The sequence below is a fragment of the Protopterus annectens genome, chromosome 1.part0 (assembly GCF_019279795.1).
Source record: "Protopterus annectens isolate FY-2018-M chromosome 1.part0, PAN1.0, whole genome shotgun sequence".
Classification (NCBI taxonomy): Eukaryota; Metazoa; Chordata; order Ceratodontiformes; family Protopteridae; genus Protopterus; species Protopterus annectens.
The window spans coordinates 59,674,748-59,698,281 of record NC_056725.1 but is presented as its reverse complement, the minus strand read 5'-3'; the positions used below and the strand labels follow the sequence as shown (position 1 = coordinate 59,698,281).

Sequence of the window (23,534 nt, the reverse complement as noted above, 5' to 3'; positions counted from 1 at the left end):
AATGGGGTACTTAGCTGTAGTTGACTTCAACTTTGTAGTTGGAAACCAAAAAGGTAAACTGCCGACCGACATTCGTGCAAAAATGCTTCTGCTTCGGGCTCTGCAGCAAGGAAGACTGAGGAAGTGACGTCAGCTGCCTCCTTTTGTATCGGACGTCCTGATGTCCTTTACAACTGACAGCCAATGTCATATTTACTTACCTTTGGTATTCTAGCCGATCAAGGGCTACTGGGAGCTGGATAATCCATTGGTTAGGACTGCAACAGTGAAACACGAACATTTTGCTGAGCTGATGGCTGGTGTGGGAGGCAAAGAGGTCAACCTTCAGGGTGCCCCATTTCTGAGTTATTAGGGCAAAGGTTTTTCTGTTGAGCTGCCACTTGTGTGGGTTTAGAAGATTTCAGCTTAAGTGGTCCGCCAGAGAGTTAAGAGAACCCGGTAGGAATTGTGCTAACAGGTGGAGTTACATGGCAGAAGCTGTGTGCCAAAGGGTCATGGCCAGCCTGCATAGAGGGTAGGACCGAGTCCCTCTCTGCTTGTTGATATACCACATCACAGCTGTGCTGTCTGTTTTGATCAGGAGAGCCTCTGGGGAGAGAAGGGGCTTGAAAGCTATCAAGGTGTGCTGGACAGCAACCATCTCTTTTTGGTTGATGTGCAGATGGATTTGCTGTGGGCTCCATTGGCCCTGTATGCACCTGCCATCCAGGTGTGCAATGCCAGGCATAATCTGATGAGTCTGTGGTGAGGGCCTGGGTGGAGTGGGGTGGTGAAAAATGTAGCTCTTTGTTGAGGGAGCATGCTGTTGCCCACCAAAGAAAATCTTTTCTGAGGCAAGGAATTATAGGTACAGGTCTTGAGAGTGTTGACACCAAAGGCTTTTTAGGTACCACTGAAGTGTCTTCAAATGCAGTCTGGCATATGGAAGGAGTAGAATGCAAGATGCCATGAACCCCAGAGCTTGCAGGATTTTCCTTGCAGATAGTTGGGGTCTGGTAGCTAGTTGGGGGAAGTAGGCTGTCAGGAAGGTTGACTTTTCTGGTGTAAGGAAAGCCATCTGGGATGCTGTGTCCAGGCTTTCTCCCAGGAATATAATCATCTGGGCGAGTACCTGTTTGGATTTATTTTTGTTGATTCTGTACCCTAGGGAGGTTAGTAGGGACTTTACAAAGACCAGGTGCTTGAGGAGTTTTTCCTGGCTGTCTGCCTGAATTAAGCAGTCTAAGTATGGGTAAATCTGGATATTCCTTTGTCTGCAAAAGGCAATGGCCAGATCCAGACATTTTGTGAAAACTCTGGGAGCAGTAGATAAGCAAAAGGGAAGCAGAGAAAACTGAAAGTGCTGAGATTCTGCATTGAAACAGATATTTCCTGCATGATTCCCTGATAGGAATGCGGAGGTAGACCTTCTTTAGGTCTAGGGTGGCTAGTCAAGCATCCTTGTAGAGCATGGGTAGCAGCTGCTGGAGGGTGAGCATTTTGAATTTTGGCATCACCAGGAAGGTGTTTAGAATGGGATAGATTGAGGCTGGGGGCACCAGGTGCCGTCTTTCCTGGGTACCAGAAAAAGACTGGAGTAGGAACTTTGGCCTTTCTGTTCTGCAGGAACATGCTCTACTGCCTTCATGGAGAGCAGGGAAAGGATTTGCTTTTGTGCCTCTGCCCATTGGTTTTGAGGTAGATCTGGGAACCCTTTTAGAGTTGGAAGGGTGTGGAAAGAAAATTTGTATCCCTGGGACACTATATTGAGAACCTAGTGGTCATTGGTAATGGTGGCCCAGGTGTTTGCATGAAAGGCGGGTTTTCCTCCTAGCGGTAAGTGGAGATGGGCAGCGGGAGGAGAGTCATTGCGAGTTCTTACCATAAGGGGGTGGCTTAGAACTCCCTGGTTTTGAAGTCGAGGTAGTCCACTGCTTAGATCTCTGCATTCCCTGTGGTTGCTGTCTATGGGGTTGGGGTCTAGGCTGAACTGGTGGTAGCAGGAAAGAACCAATGCTTGGAGGGACAATGCCTACTGGACCTGTAAGAAATTCACTGTCTGCATAGATTTTGCTTTTTCTTCCATCCTTTTTAAGACCTCTTCTGCCTTATTGCCAAAGTTGTCTTTGTGCAAGGGGGCATCCAACAATTTAGATTCAACATGGTCTGGCAAAGGCTGTTCCTTAAGCCATGCATGCCTTCCAAGGACAGAACCAGCGACTGTTGCCCTGCAAGAAACTTCTAGGGCATCAAAAGCACAGTGCAAGGTGTATTTAGTTACTTGACATGCAGAATGCATTAACTCTTGTAACTCTCTAGATTATACACAAGCAGGAAAGGAAGGCATTGTTTTGTTTGAGGAGTTCCAGCGTATGTTGCTGAAATTTTAGCATATGGAACTGACAAATTAGTGCTCTGATAGCAAGAGGTGTATACATTTTTACCCCATCTGTCTAGTGCTCGGGAATCCCTATCTGAAGGGGTGGGATTCTTAGCAGAGGTTGCTTTAATTCCTTTAGGCCCTTGAGAAATTTCCTCAGGGTCAGCAGAAGGATTTTTAAAAAGAAATTTGTGCGAGTCAGGGACTCGCACACCTGTCTGGTTTTCTGTGTGCAGGAGGGAGGGTGTCAGGAGTCAAGCTGGATTCCAGGAAAATATCCTCCACAACATCCAGGACTGGGGGGATGGCCAGGGGTCTGTGCTGTAGACGATCTAAGAATTGCACGATCTAAGAAGATCTAATGAGTTTGCATGATCTAAGAATTCCCAGAGTCTCTATTTAGAGAGGGCAGTCCTGACTTTTCCACTGGAAATGCTCCCTTAAGGTGTGAAGGGTTTCCCCAAAGGAAAAATCCTCTGGGGGAGAGGCTGAAGGAATGGAATCCTCTGCATCAGAATCCTCATAAGCAGAGAGGGGTTTCATTTCTTCATACTCAGATGCACGAGTCATCTGACTCCTGTTCAGACAAAACTAGAGGGGACAGATCTCTTTTTTGGAAGGGGTAGCTTGGCTTACCCTGATCAGCATGATAAGGTCTTCCACCATTTTAAGCATTTGAGACCGAGGCAAGGAAGCAGGTGCCCGAGATTGGGTCAGTTTCTTGGGTGTGGTTCATAAGCTGGGTCTAAGAAACTTGGTAGTTTGACAGAACGGTAGTTGCGAAAGAAGTCTGTTTCTATTGAGAATCAGTAGTGCAAAGGACTTCCTTGGAAACCGGTGCCTGCTCAGTGGCTCTGGAACCATCCAAGGTAGAGATGACCGCAGGATCCTTAGTCGAAGAAAAAGGGTCTCGGTAGCGGCCTGCGAATCCACAGAAGCTGCCATCAGGGGCTGCAAAAGTGCCTCACTGAGGACCAGAGAACTGATGACTAGCTTAACAGGAGCGGCATCAGTAGGTTTGGACCTGTATGATCTGTCTCTTGCTCTACGTTTTTCGGAAGATCTGCTGTCGGATAGCTTACTGAAGCCATATCAGAATTTGAGGACTGTAAGCGAAAATATCTAGCTACAATAAGGGCCCGATTATGTATAGTTCTGATGTTGAACAAAACACAGAAGCGACAGCGGGGTACTTCGTGGTCTGGGCCTAAGCAAGTGAAGCTGTAAGAATGAAAGTCTCTGCATGGTTTTTGCTTTTCACAAGTGAGACAATAACTTTCTGACATCAGTTAGTGCAATAAAAAAGGATCTCCAACGGGGTACTTAGCTTTACAAGACTTCAGTATCAATTCGGAAGACAAAATTCAGGTAGCGGCTGACCAGCACTCGTGCAAACTGCTTCTGCTTCAGGCTCCATGGCAAAGACTGATGTAATGGTGCCAGCTGCCGTCCTTAATACTATTGACGACCTGACATAAGCCCTAAAGAGACAGCAACCGACACAGAAATACTAAGCCTCTGGTATTCGGGCCAGCTGAGGGCTACCCTGGCAGGGATAACCCAAATGTGATGACTGCAACAGTGAAACACGAAGAACATAGTTTTCCCATCTTGTTCACTCCTAGACAGGGAGTTTTAAACCTTTGGGCCAAATAAAGTAGATCAAAAGTGGTACTGGTGATGAATTAAAAGGCTTCACAAAAATCACCAAGGCACGTGTGTGCCATCTCAATTCCTGAAACTGTGGTCTCAAAGCACCTTCTGAAATGTGGGAAATGAGCCTCAGTGGCATTTGATAGGAATTGTGGGATGGCCAGTTTCAAAGAAATGATCTTCCTGCCTTCCGCAGACAGACTCAGAGCAGTGAAAAACACTGAGTCCCTCTGAAATAGTGTGTGATGTGCCAATAGTTCAGTGACCTGAGAGTGAAGGACGTCAACACAATCTTTGCAAACCTAACACCTTGGACACACTTAGTCAGGGGATGGGCAGTTGAACACTGGTTACTTCTTGGTGGCTACTGCAACTACCCTAGCATCTACTAGGGTACCCTTGCTCCAATTGGCCTGATCCTTTGGTGCAAACCAGGTACATATCAGGCCTTTTTGGGATTGGCTCCATGACATCTGGATCCTTCCAAGCCTGGTAGGAGGAGGTCAACCCCAGGACATAGCTGAGCCAGTTCTGAAAGCCTTGAGAAACACAGATGACACCTGGGTAAGGGGGGAGAGGTCAGAAGACCGACCACCCATCTGTCTCAAAAGTTTGACTTTCACTAGAAATATCCTCAAATTCCTGTGAGGAATCCAAGTGCCTCCTCCTGCACCTACATTTACAAGGGGGTCCCCATTGAAATGTTTACATTCCCAAGCTATCACCAGAGCAGAGTCCAGGTTGAGGACCATCTCCAGGTTTGTGCAGGCCAGTTGCACCAATGGGACATAATGTGGAGACTCAAGGGACCAAGGCAGGCAGTTGTGGAAGGGGTGGATCCAAGGGAGGCAAGTTACTCCTTGTCCACAGTGGAGAAGAAAGCTCTCTCCATTACCTCAAAGGCAGGGGGCATTGGAAGAAGCAAGCGCCATCCTGGTTCGGGGCAAGGACAACTACCCTGGATGGCTAAAATCATCCAAAGCATACACTATAAGCAGCAGGAATCAATTGTAGTCAGCCAACTCTTCAGTATCAGAATCTGATGAAGTCCCAAGTTTCAGGGGATGAAAGCACTCATTGGTGTGGTTTATATTTGGAAGAATAAAACAGTTTGTACTGAAGAGTTGGCTGAAAGTGATTCCTGCTGCTTACAGTGTATGGTTTGGATTTTTTTCTTTTTTAGTTATAATGGACACTGTGGTTACTTGTGGTCATTTTTGGCTAAAATCATCACCATGATACTGCCTCAAAGCAGAGGTTGGGGCCAAGCTGTCCAATGATGAGGCAGAGAGAGAAAGGGACAGCAACAGCATTAGAATAGAACACAAACTCCCAGATCCAGTGCCAGCACTACAGCTCCAAGATCCCTCTAGCTCTTAAAGAGTTGGCACTGACAGGATCAGAAATATCATGTTTGAGGAAGACCAGACCTTCAGATCCAGTACAAACTCAGAATTCCTGGGTCAAATGGCTCCAAAACCAGAGGCTGGACTGGAGTACGTGTCTACAGATGGGTTTGGGCAGGTGGCAGGCTCACGGATCTGATGGAAGTCGGACAGTAAAATCCCCAACAGAATCTGGGCCCAGAGAAACTTCCTCATCATCCTGTGCCATCTGCTTTGGTTAGTCTCTCTAATGACCTGAGAAATGACAAGGTAGAGAGTGCCCTGGAAGTCATTTGAGGATTCTACTGCAGGAAAGGTGAATGGATACTTGAGGGTATTGGCTCTGGAGTGAAAGTGGAGGACTGATGGCCAAATATTTTGATTTTGACCTTTTCAGATCAGAGGACGCAGATGGACCTGAAGGTTTGGAGAACTTGGAGAACTTCTCATGTGGACCTGAACCAAAAGCAGAGAGAATTGTTCAGGTGATAGTTTCCTAGCCTCTACTTTTAGTAGAGGAACCCCCCCCCCCCCAAAAAAAAAGTCTTCTCAGTAGGCTTTCTGGAATGAGAGAGAGCTGTAGATGATGCAAAGGTTGTAAATGGCAATAAACCCTTAAGTACTAGTTTGTTAGAGTGCTTCACCAGAGCCCAGTGGTTAAACCCTGCAGAAGTATCACATTCAACATCTAGACAGGCCAATCACAGACAAACTCTTGGTGGGTATCAGAATTAAGAATCTTATGTCCACAGGAGGTGCATTTTTTGAAGCTAGTAGGCTTGTCAGACAAGATTAGAAACCCTGTTAAAAGAGAACAAGAGAAGACTACCAGCAATTGTACGTAAACAGGAAAAAAAATTACCAGCAATGGTAAACAAGATGTACCTTCAATGGGTAACACTAACTGATAAAGGGAATCACCAAAAGCACGAGGCCTGTAAATTTCAGTAGAGAAAAAAGAAAAAAATTAACATTAACAAATGCTCTCTCTCTCTCTATATATATATATATATATATATATATATATATATATATATATATTTATATATATATATATATATATATATATATACATATATAAATAAATATATATATATATATATATATATATATATATATATTTATATATATATATATATATATGAAATGATTAAAAGAAAAGAAATGGGAGGTAAGAACAGAAAGAATAGCTTAGAAGGCCATTAAAATCTCAGAAAACACATCTTACCCAGTAACGCCGGAGCTACAGTAGACCACATCCTATCACTGAAGCAGCAAATGAGACATAATTCTAGCTATACTGGATTATTATGGGCAAGGGAGTAACTTAAGATACAGAGCAGTCTCTTAAGAAGTGACTGCAGTCAGATCTGAGGTCATGTCTGAAACCCCTTGGTTGAGGCATGGATGAAAAAAACAGATATCAAACTCAATAGCTTACCAGCTACTCAGAGGTGCTCCACCTGTCTCACTTTTTGGAATCATGAAAGACCCTATCCCATTTGGCCCATTTTTTATTCACAAAACTAGCGAATCTACAAATATATGCAGTAGGGACCTAAATACATGCAAACAAACAAGATTTGCTGGGCGGATAAACTCTCAACTCGAATGCATTTCTAGCTTATGGAATAAGTTACCATGTGTCAAAGTGCAACTTTGTCTACTTTTATGCTGCATCTGACAACTGGATGGGTAGACATTTATGTAAGGGTTATGTGCAGCACTGCTTTATTTGGGAGGGAGCACAAATAATTGCTGGTAAAGTATGATAAAATCTTTTGTCTGTTTAAAAGGTGTATACGGCTAGATATCTTATGGTTACAGTGATCCCTTTTATAGTCTTATTCGTAGGTTACTTTGGGCATAACAGTATTTGCTAGATGAGTGAGAACAAGAAAAGGATAATATTTGATTAAAGCTGCTGGCAAACCATAAGGGTAGATATCCTTCTCTTCACTGTTGCAATATTCATTACAATAGGGATCCCCTGCCAAGGGTGGCCCAACATCCAGCCAGTACACCAAAGCCTTTAGGTTGCTTTAAAGTACGCAGTTCTGTCAAACATATGTTCCTTGCATAGTGTAGGGCATAAAGGTGTCATCCAGATGTACCATTCTCAGAACTGACAGCCCCAGTAGGAACACCAGTCCAAGGAGTAGAGAGGAAAATCAGTACATCCAGAACAGAAATGGACTAGGGGCGAAGGGAGGGAGTGAATACTGCAATAGTGAAAAAAAGACTACTGTTATGGTAAAATTTTACACAAATGTACTACGTTCTTTCATTTCACTGTTGCAGTATTCATTACAAGAGGGAGTGCGCCAATGCCCAGGAAGAAGAGAGGGAGGAGGAAGAACCTGCAGAGCTCTCTTGGAAGCCATGAAAAATGGCCCTAGCAAAACCAGCTGCATCTCTGGAAATTCCATCCAACTTGTGCTTGGTAAAGGTATGCACAGAAGTCCAGGTAGCTACCAGAGGAATATAGTTTTACTATCCAAACCCCTAAAAAGCACCAGAAGAAGCCACAGCTTCAGTAGAATGAGCCTTAATAGAAGGAAGGCTCTTACCATGAATGGAACAACAAAAGGAAATGGCTTTTGAAATCCATGAAGAAATAGTTTGCTTGGACACCATCAATCCTAAAGACCTAGGATGAAAGGAAAAGTGTCTTAGTCTTACCAAATATCAGACTGGTCTATACACATCCAATGTGTGTTTCACCTTCTCTCTGGCAAAATGCAGAGAAGTGAAAAAATAGTGGGCAAATTAATTAAAAACTTGCTCACCACCTTGGGCATTTAAAAAAAAAAGGATTAGTAAGAAGCGACACCCTGTCCTTATGAAGCACCAAAAAAGGAGGAAAAGCCAAAAGGGATTGAAGTTAAGACACCAGTCTGGCAGAAGCAAGAGCTAACAAAAGTACAGTCTTCCAAGAGAAATGTTGGAAGGAAGCTGAGGCTGCAGGCTCAAAAGGAGCATGAGTCAATTTTTCTAAAACAAAATTAAGATCCAGGGAGGAGGAACAGGCTTCTTGGGAGATCTAATATGAAGGCCTTTTAGGAATTGTTTAGCTTCAAACCTAGAAGCTAAAAGAGACAAAGGCAGACTAGCAAAGATCATTGATAAGTGGGCCTTAACAGAAGAGTAAGCCCACCCAGCATCGAGTAATTCACACAGATAAAGAAACCAAAGGATCATCCACAGAAAGTGGATCTGGGTTACGAGAAAGACACCAAACAGAAAACCTCTTCCATTTAGACAAGTAAGATTTCATAGTATTGGGTTTCCTGGCATCCTGCAGGACTCCAAGCCCATCCTCAGGAAAAAAGGTGTCTATGTGGAATCAAAATTTCATCAACCACAGAGTCAGCTGAAAAGTGGACAAGTGGGCAATGGATGAGAGATTCCTTTTCTTGTGCGAGTAGGTCCACCCTGTGAGGCAACTTGAGATGAATGCCCTTGGCTAAATACAGAAGAGGTAAGCAATGCTGTCTCAGCCAAAAGGGAGTCACCAACAAGATTTTAGGAGCATCCTGTTGTATTTTGAACAGGACTTTGGAATAACGGGAAGGAGAGGGAATGCATAAAGAAACATCCCCTTCCAAGGAAGACAAAGAGTGCCTACCTTCCCACACCAGAGGACCTGACACTCTGGCACTAAATAGAAGAAGTTATCTGTTCAGAAGGGAAATAAAAAGATTCATTTGGGGAGTACTCCACTGGCGGACAATGTCCAGAAACACATCCCTGTGAAGCATCCATTTGTGGGATTGCATTATGGACCTGCTCAGAGAGTTTGCCACGATGGTTTGCCTGAAGAGTTACTTGGGAGGATAGCTAGTTTCCACACCAGGAGTGTCAACTGGCAAAGAAAATAAGACCTAGTCTTCCCTGTTTGTTCACATACCACACCACTGTGGATGTTCTGTAAACACCTTGAGAGGTTCTGGGGAGGAGAGAGGATGAAAAGTCAGAAGAGCCAGCAGAAGAGCTCTCATCTCCTTGACATTGATGTGGTCTCTTCATGAGGTGACTAGACTCCCTGCACCTTTAGGGTCCCAAAAGCTGCTCCCCATCCCACATCTGAGTTGTTTGAACAGCTTCTGAGACAGAAGGGTGAATGCAAAGGAAGCCCTGAATCAACTGGTGAATCTACAACTTCTTCACACACAGAAGAGGACGAACTAAAACAAACAAAAAAATAAAATCAAGGGGATGAGAATGCTGAAGTCAAACTGACTTTAGAAACCACTGAAGTTTTCTGACATGGAGTTTGGCAAAACGGGGCACAGGGATGGTAGAAGCCAGGAATCCCATAGCTGTCAAGAACTCCCTTGCAGTTACTGATGTCAGAGGAAGAAGAGACCGGAAAAAAAAAGAAAAGGAAATAAGAGTTATGGTCTTGGGTGGAGGTGAGGATGTCAGCACAGAACAATCTGGATCCTGCACCCCATAAAGAAATGATCCTGAGTCATCGCTGAGAAGATTTTGAAGTCTGTATATAGAGAGTTTAAAAAAATGAAGATTTTGCAACAAAGTCACTGTACAGAATACCTGAAACAGGAGGTCATCCAACTAGAAGACTCTGATTCCGCTTAGCCTGCAAAAAGCAATCACAGGAGCGAGGCATTTGGTGAACACCCCTGAAGCAGAAGAAAGGTCAAATGAAAGAACTGAAAATGTCAGGAAGCAGAGTGAAAACTTCCTGAAAAGGAATGAATTGGAATATGGAGATATTCATCTTTGAGATCCAAAAACACCATGTAAGCCTGAGGAAGCAAAACAGGGAACAAAGTCTGAAGGGACAACATTCAAAATGAGGAAACCTTCAAAAAAAAAGTATTTAGATAAGAGAGTTCTAACACTGGTCTCCAAGTACCTCCTATCCTGGGTGCTACAAACATTCTGGAGTAGAACGTCCCTCCCCTTTTGGGAAACTGGTATGTTCTGAATAGTACCTTGAGTCAAGAGATCCCAAAGCATCCATGGAAAGGACAGTGGTTCCAGAGGAGTTCCCATAAAAAGGGAGAAGAGATTTCCAGATCATGAAATAGTCTTGGTGGATAATGGATAGAACCCAGGAGTCAAGTAATCTTTAACCAAACAGGGACAGAGAGAGAGGCAAAAAGAAATGAATGTGGCTAGAAAGAATAGGAAAGCTAGACAGTACCTGGTTCATCTGGAAAAGGAGACTTCTGGGGTATAGACGTTTGAGTAGCTTTAGCAAGAGGAGCCCACTTCCCATCTTTCTTGCCTTTTGGGGGAGGGAAAGATTGCCTATGAAGAAAGACTAGCTTATTGGAGTAATTTCTCTGAAGCTTAGGAACAGGAGAAACAAAAACATGCTTAAGTTGCTCTTACCCTGAAGGGACTTAAAGCAGCAGCAACTTCCACTAAACAAGTTTTATCCAGAGCATCCATCAACATAACATTAATATCAGACAAGGCTTGAAGCTGAAGCCAAGAATATTCCATCACAGACTCAAAAGCAGCAACCCTAGAGGAAGCATCTGCTGCACAGTAACTACATTTGATGGGATGACAAGCCACCTGGGAGGAAGTCTATAACAGGGAAAGAGCAGAAGTCTTCCTTTCAGAGTATGAAGGATCAGAAATTACCTGACAGGCGTGGGAAAGAAGAGACATGTACCTGAACATATTGGTCTGATAACAGACTGCCCTAAAAACTAGAGTAGCAGAAGTATAAACCTTTTTCCCCAACCTTTCCATGGTACTGTTATCTTTATCAGAAGGCAATAACTTAGGAGAAGGTAGCAACTAAGGTGGGTTGTCAGAACCACAGACACCACCAAGGGGTCAGCAGAAGGGCACTTCAAAAAAAATTTAGTCCTCAGGCACCCTATAAAACTTACTTTTCTTGGGGGTAGGGGGCTGGGAGTCAGGAGCCTTAGAAGCATTAGAAAAGGCATCTAACAAGGAAGCCAAAATAGGAGGGACAGCTGAAGGTTTAGAAGAATCTATCTGCAGAAGCTCATACTACCTTTTCTGTACCAGACACACCTGAGCACAATCCCATTTAAACAAACTCCATCATTCTAAAGATTGTGTCACCAAATGAAATTTCCTCAAAAGGAGCATCAAAACTAGTAGATTCCTCTTCCTCAAACCCATAATCAAACAGACAAGAATATGAGAGGAATAGGCAAGGGACTCCTCATCTGAATCTGCCTCCTCCTCAAAGGAAACCTGTTCCCTGGGTCTTTTAAGGTGAGTAGACAACCAAGGGGAGCTGGAACAGAAAGACCGAGGAGTTTTAATGCCAAAGCATTAAACAACCCCTGAGGGAAATTATGCCAATCACTTTGTAGGGCCTCTGTTGGAGCTAGTGTAATATATTTAGTTTTCTGCTTTTTCTTTAAGGATATGTCCAACTTATGAAATACAGAAGGCTTCAATGCCGGACTGCATTCAGTAATGGTAGTAGGGACTTCTTCACTGACTAAAATTTGAAGAACACTCCTAGGCCTCCTGGAAATCAGTCGCAGTCCCACCTAAACATCCAATATGGACATCTGCAAGGCCTTCAAAGAAATACCTAGAGATGGATTCCCACTGGCTTCCAAAACAGTCCTGGCCAAAGAAGCCAATGATTAAAGCCAGGCAAACCTCCAGGCTTTCACTTGCCTCGGGAAAGATGTCAAACAGAGGCTGTACAACAAAAGGATCCAGCCTAGATTTCTTGGCCTTTTTCACAGACGGCTACTCCTCCAAGCTGGAAATTTCTTCCACTTTGTCTTTAGAAAAGAGCTTAATATGCTGATTCTCCAGGTACAAATCCAAAGAAGAAAACCTACTATGGAGGGTCTTGGGAACAAAGACCAGACAGAATAAGACATATGGTCGTAGAAAGCAGTAAAGCAAAACAATCACTGCTTGTGACTGCCTTTATGGAAATTTGTCTCCCACACTGGCATTTACCTTTCTTGAATGACCTGAAACCCCAGAAGCAACAAAAAGTAAAAGGAAAAAAAGATTTAAAATGTGCGCTTATCTGGAGCGGCTTGGCAATGGAACAGGCAGTCAGACCAACAATCAAGAGATTAAGTTCAGACTGGCAGCAAAGTTTTGAGGGTGGTACATCCAGACAATCTTTACGTCCAATGCTACACAAACGTGTGCGACATACAACATACCTTAAAAAAACCTAAAGGCTTTGGAATACTGGCCAGACATCAGGCCGCCCTTAGCAGAAGATCCCTATTGTAATGAGTATCGCAAAAGTGAAATGGAAGGAAATCTAAAGTTATGTACTTACCATAATGATAGGCTCATTCTCTGTTCTTCATCCAGTTTATCTGTGGGTTGTCATATATGACCTTGGCACTGAACAGAAAGACCTTGCTCTGGAGCTCTGACACCTCCCTTACCTATAATCTTCAGTGCTCCACCTCAATGCCTCAGACAGAGTTTGCTTTGCCTACATGTTGACATGACTAATAGCCAACAAACAAAATATTCTGTAATATAGCATAACCCATAAGCTCCTGAATTAATTTATAATCGTAACCCAGTCCTCTAAAGTAAGGGAATAATTTGGAAGGGGCTAGTGGGAGGGATGCTGAACCAGATGAACAAACAGGAAAATTCTTATGGTAAGTGCATAACTTTTGTACACAATGCTTCTGTTTTCATCTGATTCAATTATGGGACAGATTCCCAAACACTAAAGCCTAGGTGAATTCATGGAAGAACATTCAGGAGAATGGTGGAGCCAAAGGATAAATGAGATTGTGAGTATTCATCCAATTTGTAATGGGAAATAACTGGGTAATGTTGAACAAGTAGTAGTTACACAGATAGACAGCATTTGCTAACAGACTTTCTATGTAGCTACTGCCCTGGTTGAACATGCTCCTGGCTTGGATGAAAATGGTAAGCTTTTCTTTGTATACATTAAAATACATTTAACAGCCAACTGGAAAGAGTAACTTTGGAAACTGCTTTCCTCAATTTCTGCTTTGACAAAGAGATACAGAATTGATTAAATTCTCTGAAGGGTCTTGTCCTGTGTAAGTAAAATATAACTGGTGGTGAACTTCCAAAGTATTCAAGATGTGCTCCCCTTTATTAGAACATTTTTGGGAAAAAAACAGGGAGATGAACAGATTTAGATTTGGATGCCACCTTTGGTAGAAAGGCAGGATTAGTTCTCAAAGTTAACACTATCCTTATGGAAGATCAGACAGGGAGGTTTAGGAGAAAGGGCCTGTAATTCTGAAATTCTTTTGGCTGATAAATGCTACCAGAAAAATAAGTTATGTTCTTACCATAACATTCCATCTGTGTTGGCGATCTTCATTCATTCTCGACTGCTGGGTTTTGGTTCCTTCCTCTAAACTGACTCAGCCGTTTCAACAACCTCACGCCAGCCAGAAACTCTTGAGCTAAGGCTACCATAGTGTCTCTCTTCCCTTTCCTTTAGAGTTTTGCCTGTAGAAATAAAATGTAGAAGCTTTATCTAAGCAACTACCCCTAATGCAAAATGAGGACTAGATCCAGACCTCCAGGAGTCTTTGGACGGTGGGATATCAAGAATGAATGAAGACCGACAACATAGATGGAACATTATGGTAAGAAAATAACTTCTTTATCTGATGTTGTCAATCTTCAATCATTCTTGACTGTTGGGAAAGAGTCCCTTGCTACTTTATGTCCTGGGAGTCGCTATGGAAGGATATTCCTGACCACCATAGAGCCAAAGGACGTTCTTCCCCTGGAGACCATACCCAATTTATAATGAATGTTAAAGGTACGCAGACTTGCCCAAGTTGCTGCTGCACAAATGTCATCCATAGATAGAATGAAAGGCTACTGAAGTGGAAACTGATCTGGTAGAATGAGCCTAGTCTTTAGTTGATAGGTTTATTTTGGTCGTAAACAAATGTGATGCAAACTCTCAACCATCTGGATAAGGTAACTTTGGAAACTGGTTTGCGCAGTCGAATGTATGAAAAGGACAAAAACAATTGGTTGGATTTTCTAACTGATTTTGTTCTATTTAAGCAAAAACATAATGGTCTTTGTACATCCAAGAAGTGTAAACAATATTCTCCTTTGTTCGAGAAGTTTCTTCTCAAAAAAACATAAAAGAATTCTCCTGGAGTTAAAGGACTAGCATATGTCCGATATAAAAAGGAGACTATGCTCTAGCAAAACATACAGAGTAAGGGTATAGAACATAAGTTCAAATTTAGAATACTGCAAGTGGTACCTCTAAATAAAAATGGTGGTGTCTCTCTCTTTTGGCTTTTCCCGGTTAGGGGTCGTCACAGCGGAACTCCGGTCCGCTAATGATTGGTAGTTGATATTTACGTGCCAAGTTAACAGCCCTGATGCACAACTTTCAACGAAGGTACACCCATTCACGCATGCCTCCATGCAGTAGACGCTCTAGCTGAGAATCGAACCGGACAGCGTCTTACTGTGAGGCGACAATGCTACCACAGCACCACCACCACGGCCTAAATAAAAATGGTGATATGATAAAGGACAGAATTATCTGAATATAGATGGATTAAATATTTCAGAGCAGATCACCCCCCCACCCAGGTTTGAAGAGTAATGAGTATTAAATCTGTTTTGAAAGATAAGCATAATGTTAGAATTATATATGTAGTTATTATATGGTTATATAAGTTTTATATGACTAATTATCTTTACAGTTTTTATATGAAGAGTATTTTATATGGAAAGTATATTTTTGTATGAAAGCGATATGTATTTTAACTGAATACATGTTTTATATGTGGGCACTTTAAAAACTTTTACAAATCTTAAAACGCATGAGTGATGAAATATGATTGGCTGCTATAATTTATTTAAATCTAGAGAGATTTTTTTTTTAGATACTGCTGAAGAGTTGTACTCGAAAGCTTTGTTGTTCATTAAAGGCAACTGAAGTGGATTTTCATCTGTTTTTTGTCTTTTACATTGCTTGAGAAGTTTGGGAAGACTGATAAGTCTATAGACTGATTAATATTCGAGTCAGCTAAATACTCTGTGAAAAATTATATAAGGATGTATCACACAAAGCCTGTAATTATGATATTCTCCTGGCTAACGTGATGGCCACCAGAAAAAGGGTCTTCCAAGAGAAGTATTTGATAACACAGGCGGCTGCTGGCACAAAGGGTTGACAGGTTAAACTTTGCAAATTCATGTTAAATTCCAAGGATCAATGGGTTCTTTAAAGGGTGGTTTCAAATGCATAACACCTTTCAAGAAGGTTTTTCAAAAGCGATGAGACATTAAGGAAAGATGATCAAAAACCATTATGGAAATTTGAAATTGCAGCTAAATGAAATCTAACAGTAGAAGCTGAGGCTCCTGATTGGAATATAGTTGTTAAATATTCTAATACCTTATTAATAGAGGATGAAAAGGGGTCCACTTTTTCTGCAAGAGACCAAAGCACAAATCTATTCCATTTACCAAGATAAAAAAGTATTCTGGTGGATGGTCTATGGGAAGCCAGAAGTATTTTCTGAAATGTGGAAGATGCATTGTTCTGTCTGGCAACTACTGGAAGTGGAGGTACCAAACAGTCAGCTTGAGACCGTATAGGTTGGGACAGACCAGCCCCTGTGGATGAGACAATAGGTTTAGGGTTGGGTCCAGAGTCCACGGACAGTGAACTAGGTGAGGTCTTAGAAAGGGAAACCAGATTTAGCAGGGCCAATAAAGCCCAATGAGGATCACTTTGCTTCTCAACCGTTGGGCTTTCTTCAAAAACTGGGGGATCAGGGGGAAAGTAGGAAAGGCATAAAGCAGTCCCAGGGGCCACTCTTGGGGTCTCCCTGAGGGGGGGGGGGCAAAGTAGCTGCTGCATTTGTGGTTTATGGGAGATGCAAATAGTTCACAGCAAGGCACGTGTGAGGCAGGAGGATACATCTGCTGTTTGTCCACAATCACACTGGAATTCCCTGGAATGTGCATTGCTATCACCCATTGCCACACACTTAGGGCTTCCTGACAAAAACAGGTAGGATCTGGTTCCTCCCTGTTTGTTGATGTACCAGACCACAGACATGTTGTCTGATTGTATAGCAACCATCTTTGAAGGGAGGGCCAATTGAAATGCCTGCAATGCTACAAGCACAGCCCTCAATTCTAGGACATTGATACGCAAATCGGCCTCTGCAGGGGACTAAGTGCCTCGGACGGTCATTCCCTGAAAATGCCCCCCCCCCATTAGGAATGCATCCGTGGCCACTACGGCCTTGGGCTAAGCAGGATGTCAAACAGTGACTCCATAGTTCTTCTGACTTTATCCATCAATTTATGTCCTGCTTACATTGGTTAGTTATGTGGATTAGGTAAGACATCAGGTGTGTTAACAGGGACCACTGTGTTGCCAGCAGCCTCATATGGTACCTTGCCCAAGGGAGCTAGAGTGATCATGGCAGCCATTGACCCTAGCAGCTCTAAGATTGAGCAAGCTGGGGCTTTGTCTTGAGAAAGTATCACTTAACCTCTTTAGACTGTGATGAGGTAGAACAGCCATACAGGAGTTTGTGTTGAATGCTGTTCTGATGAATTCCGTCTCTTGCGTGGGTGACAACTTTGACTTTTCCCCGTTTATTGAAATGCCCAAGTACTCTGCAAGGTGTAGGACGGAGTCCAAGGCTTGAAGCAGTAGATGGCTGGAGGGGGGCGGTGAGGAGCCAGTCAAGAGAAGGAAATGCCCAGAATACTTGTAGTCTTAGGTAAGCTGCTACTTGTAGTGACCAGCTCCCAGCCAGAAGCAAAGGCATCTTTTGGAGTGCTTGTCCATCTTGATGTGGTAATATGCATCCTGAAGATCTAGAGAGCACATCCAATAGTGTTTTTCCAGAAGCAGAAGGATAGACTGTACTGTGACCATCTGGAATTTTGTCCGTCAAACAAACTTGTTCAAGACACTGAGGTCTAGAACTGGCCACCAGTCACCGGTCTTTTTCAGCACTAAAAAGAATCTTGAGTAAAAAACAGATCCTATTTGGTCTGGTGGGACTATTTGGATGACTCTCTTTTGAAGCAGCTTTTGAATTTCTTGTGCTGCTGAATCCCTCTGACTTGGTAGAACGTAGGGGGATTCACCTTTGCAATCCTGGACAAAGATTGAAGAGAATATGGTAACATCTGGTAATTATTGTTGGCACCCAGGAATCTGATGTTACTGAGTGCCAGGCTAAATGGTGCAGAGAGAATTTTCCCCCAACTGCCTCCAGAGGTAGGCAATCAGGCCACCACTCAGGAGCACTGGCAGGATTGTCCAGAGAAAGAATCCCTGGAACCCTGGTTACACGGGCTCCCTCTGCCATGGGAGGGATGTCTTCCTGATGAGTTCCCCCCTCTATACCAGGTGAAAACTCACTATGCGTGTCCAAGAAAGGCCCATGGGGCTTCCTGAACCACATCTTTCCACTCTGATTCCTGAAGTAAGGTCATTGAGGAGTAGAAACTCCCCTCCCCCCCCAACAGAAACAGAATTTCCATCTTTCTCGTAAATGGCTAGTGGCGCTGACTTGTGGGGCAAAAAGTGAGGTAGCATCAAATGGAGCGTTGACAAAGGAAGACTTGAAAGGGTCTGCTAAGTCACACAAGTGCATCCAGGCATGGCGCCTGATGGCAATGCCTGTACCTGATGCCCTGACTGTCCATTCAGCTGTGTGTGCAATAACCTGCATGGACGAGTTTGATATCTATTCTAGGGTTGCAAGCTGGGAGGCAACTTTATTGCATACCACTTCAGACACTGCACCTGCCAATGTGCCTGAGAGCTCAGTGATCAGGTCCCTCTGAAGACGGTAAAATGTGCCAAGAAGTTAAACGACCGTATGGCAAGGTCATTGAAGTGTAGACCCACTTACCAAATCTGTCCATCGTCCAAGACTCTCTGAAGGACAGACAGGGGTCCAACTGTCTGTCCTTCTTTGTGGCAGCTGCTACCACCATAGCATCTAAGTCTTTAGACCAGTGGGGCTGGTCCTCTGGTGCACTAATAATTTTGTTCGGTTACCCCGGGTAATTGGCTCTACAGTGTCAGGGGCCTTCCAAGCATGTTGCAAGATGATCTTGACCAAATTGACAGGTGGGGGTCACCCAAGTAGAAGGTTGGGCATGAAAAGCCTGCAAGAAAACAGATTCCTTGGAGGAAGGGTTGGTGGACTTCCAATCACCCCGTTCTAGGATGTCGCCAAAGGAGACATCATGGGGTGACCGTGGGGACCCTTCCCAGACATCATAGCCTGTATTCTAAGTGAGAGATTCTCCTGGAGAACCTAAGCGCTTCCTCTTGCATGACCTCTTAAGGGATGGCCGCTCAGGGGGAAGGTCTGAGGAGGACTCCAAAGTGAGGGTACCCTGCTGCAGGGTTGTCTTGCTGCTCACATGCCCACTGCTCCAGTGTAGGAGGTTGTGACAGCTGTGAGCCAGAGGGTTAAGTAGATGCCAACTGCGAGCCTGCTGAGACACAAAACTCATATGAAGGGCAGGCCCGCCTGAAGAGGGATGGGAAACCGGAACTGAGAAAGACAACCTTGGAACCGGGGGTCACAACCCAATCTAACGAGCCGACCTCCAAAGCTGGAACCTTGACAGGACCTGGAACTGTAGACGGCGCAGTAGAAAAAACGCTGTGCCAAACTAGGGATCACAGAGCCAGCAGCCAAGTCACAGTCCCAAGGGTGGGTTGGCTCTGAATGAGCCAAGGAACACAAGAGACTATTCTGGAGCCAAGGTAAGATCCACCATCAACGTCAAAGTAGTTTGTACCAGCAGAGGAGAAGCTAAGGGCTCCAAGACCTGGGAAGAGGTTGAAGGAGGAAGATAGGATGGAGTCCATGGAGAGTAGACCTCGGCTCCAAATGGGAGGGAGGTCCTAGAAGGGGCTAAAAGACCTCTGGCCGCCACTAGCTGATCCACTAACCTGACTACATCAAACTCTGAAAGGCTCCTGGTGGAACGAATAGACATCCCAGACGGAGATTCTGGACATTCTGCCAAAGCACTTAACTGCTGACCATAAAAGGGGTCAATAGATGGGAAGTACCTAGTCCTGGGCAGGGATTTGACCTTTGGCACCATGGCCAGCTGACCAAATGTTTGTGATGCAGGGGAGGTAACCAGTGTGGGTGAAACTATTGTTGGTGCTGAGAGGGTCAGAGGTACCATTGATGGGGTCGGTACAGTAGTAAGTTTTGTCGGTTCCGGTAAAGTTGATGGCACCATGGAAGGAGTCGTAGGTTTTGGCGCCAAAACAGTTTAAGACAATTTTGGTTGTTTAGGCTTTAGTTCCAAAGCAGAAACTTGGCCTTTGGATGATTTAGGGTCATGAGCTTGAACAAACGCTGGAATGGAGTGGCTCCTTTTCTTCACTTCTTTCTTAGGAGACTTGGATGTCTTTGCCTTAGACAAAGCCTCTGAGAAAGGGCATTTTAAACAGCCCCTTGAGGATTAATTTGTTTCAGTGCTCTGCAAGGGTCCGGGCACGAAAACCCTTACAGAGCTCACAAGGTGGTTGGACTTCCAAATGTGGCACTCCCAAACAATATACGCAGGAACAATGCCCATCTGATTTGGACATGTTTCTGCTACATCCCAGACAATCCTTAAAGCCAGTGGTGCCAGTTTCTCTGCCCTGATAATATAAGGTTAACCAAACCGATCGGGGACACACACACACACACACACACACACACACACACAAACACACACACAAACACACACACACACACAAACACACACACAAACACACACACACACACACACACACACACACACACACACACACACACACAAACACACACACACACACACACAAACACACACACACACACACACACACACACACACACACACACACACACACACACACACACACACACACACACAAACACACACACACACAAACACACACACAAACACACACACAAACACACACACACACACACACACACACACACACAAAACACACACACAAACACACACACAAACACACACACACAACACACACCCAAACACACACACACACACACACACACACACACACACACACACACACACACACACACACACAAACACACACAAACACACACAAACACACACACAAGATTTCTTTTCAAACACACAAACCAACACAGTAATTGAGAAATACCCAAAAAGGGTAAAGGAAGGGAAAGAGAATACCAACGATGGTATTAGAGACTTACCAAAGTTAAAGGAGGAGGGAGGGGCCTATACCACCAATGGTAAAGAAGAAAATACCAAAAGGTAGTAACAGGGAAAACATCACTCGCTCACGCAAAAATTAGCAATTAAACAATACAGAAAGTTAAAGTTTTATAGAGTACAGAAAGCTATAAAGAGGAAAAATATAGTAAAACAAAATTAAGCACTTAGCTTGCAAGCACAGCTGATGTGTCCTAAAACTGTACACAGCAAACGAGATCTGGGGGAAGAGAACAGAGGCATTGTGAGTAGCCTTAGCTCAAGAGTTTCTGGCTGGTGTGAGCGTGTTACAATGGCAGAGTCGGTTCTGAGAAAAGAACCCAAACCCAACAGTCAAGAATGGATGAAGATTGACATTAGATAAACAGTTTTCCAAGAGAGAAATCCGGTATCTACTGTTGTTGCTGGTTCAAAGGGCAGTTGTGTCAAAGCTTCTAGCATAATAGTAACATCCCAGAAGGCATCAGATCTCTAACTTCTGGTCTGAGAAGGAAGGCAACCTTTAAGAAGACTTTTCTAATTTTAAGGGAGGCTATGGAGGAATTGTCGATGTCTATATGGAAAACTGAGATGGTCGCTAACTGTACTTTTATGGTAGAATAGTTGGAGCCAGTGTGAAAATATGATGGTAGGGTAATGAAGCTGAGAATGAGTCTAAAAGTTTAGAATTTGCATGTATGGAAAATCTTCCACATTTACTATGGTAGCTTTGGGAGTATAGACTTTTTTTTTTGAAACTGTTAAAATGTGAACACTGCAGGGGTCAGCCTGGCATCTCTGGCTATGGTCAAAATAGGAGTAACCATTCAGTTAGTTTCATGAACTTCTGATCCAGAGGATATTACCCAAAGGATGTGAGAAGACCTGGGAAATGACCCAGCATCCATGGAGGATGAACTAGTTCAGGCCATAGGAAGGGAAACCATGTTTGTCAAAGCCAAAGGGGAGCTATGAGGATTACTCTGGCCTTGCACATCCTTGCTTTCTGTAGGAATTTGTTCACTAGTGGAAGGGGAAGAAAGGCGTACAGGAGTCCCTGGGGCCAATATTAGAACAAAGTACCCTTTGGTCATTGCCCTGATCCTGACACAGGGACAAAGTAAATGCTGCATGTTTTGTTGACATAGGATGAAAATAGATCACAGCAAGGTTGCCCCCGATGACTGAAAATCTCTGCTGCTACTACGGGTTTAGGAAAAACTCGTGAGGCATCAGAACAGATCTGCTTAGTCTGTCTGCTAGAATACTGCAATTCCCTGGAATGTGCATTGCAACTAGAAATTGATGTGCAGACATCAGCCATTACTATACAGTTATTGCCTCCTGGCATAAATGGTAAGAGCCTGTTCCCCCTTACCTTTTTTTTGTACCATAATACTGACAGTCTGAATGGCTATCACACCTCAGGAGAGAGTATCCTGAATGGCCTACAATGCTAGGAAGGCCACTTTCCTCTCCAAAATGTTCATGTCAAGTTTCACCTCTGGTTGGGACCAGCAGCCTTGGACAGTTTTTCCTTCAAAATGCACCCCCTCCAACATGAAGCATCCATGGTCACCACTCCCACCGGGGTGGGGGGCTCAGAAAGAGGAGACCCTTCTGTGATCAAAAGAAGCATTAATGAAGGACATCTTGAAATTTTCTGTAAAATCACAATGACTCATCCAACCATGCTGGCAGACTGTAATGACGGCGCCTGCTGCTCTTGCTAAACCACTGGCTGTGCTGGGCCACATTAGATGACTGTAGGACTAACAGCAGAGGTTCCACCTTTTTACAGATATTGGTAGTCAGAACCGCTTGAGAGATTTGGAAATCTCTTTAGTCAAATCTCTATGGAATCAAGTGACACGAGAGAGGTAGTTCAGCACCCACACAGCAAAGAATGCCTAAGTATAAGCAAGTTCCTCAAAATAATCCAATGCCCTGGACTCTGTTGGTGGTGGTGGTGGTGGTGGTGGGGGGGGCTTGGACTGAGGTGGTCTCTGACTTCAGTTTTGGTGACTGCAGCTACCACCACTGCATCTACAGGTGGCCCCTTGCTCCATTGTTTTCTAATCAGAAGGTGCAGGATAAAATTTTACCTTTTTTTTTTATATGGCTTCCACCACATCCAGGTCCTCCCATGCACTTTGTGTCATTAGGTCCAGTAAGGGATCAATGAGGGGGTACCACCCAGGATGCTGAGGGGTCAAAATGAAGGCCTATGAAAAAAAGAAGTTATGCAATTACCATTTCTGTGTTGTCTATCTTCATTTATCTTTGACAGATGGGTCCAGTTCTGATACCGGGACAAACTCAGCCATTACTACAGCTTCACCTCTACCCACAATCTCTCTATCACAATTACCTAATATTGAGTTTGCAGAAAAGCAAATATAAAAAAACACACACATATATATATATATATATATATATATATATATATATATATATATATATATACACACACACACACACACGTGTATGGGTGTATTATATATATATATATATATATATATATATATATATATTGGAAAGGAAGGCCAAATGGAAACCGTATCTACTATGCTTGAGAAAAATCATAAATTAACAGATATCTAATCTACTCCACCAAAAAATCTTTGGAAGGTCGAGGTATGGATGGAGGGGATTCCAGGATAAATCAAGATAGACAACACAGATGGAAAGTTATGGTAAGTACATAAGTTCTTTATCTAATGAGGTCAATCTTCATTTTATCCTTGACAGATGGGACAGTCCCCAGCTACCTAATGTCTTGGGTTGATTCACAGAAGGATATTCCTGAGCACCATCGAACCAAACGACACTCTTCCCCTACAGAAAAAGTCCAATTTGTAAGTGTAATAAAAGGTAGAGAGAGAAGCCCAAGAAGCTGCTGAACATGTATCGTGCATCGATGC

General features: G+C 43.6%; 1 protein-coding gene across 1 annotated transcript in view; it reads right to left on the bottom strand.

Moving 5' to 3' along the window:
* The window catches only part of LOC122811525, a 1,751,548-nt gene that overhangs the window by 1,391,575 nt on the left and 336,439 nt on the right, over positions 1-23,534 (bottom strand). The gene's annotated exons all lie outside the window — the stretch shown is intronic.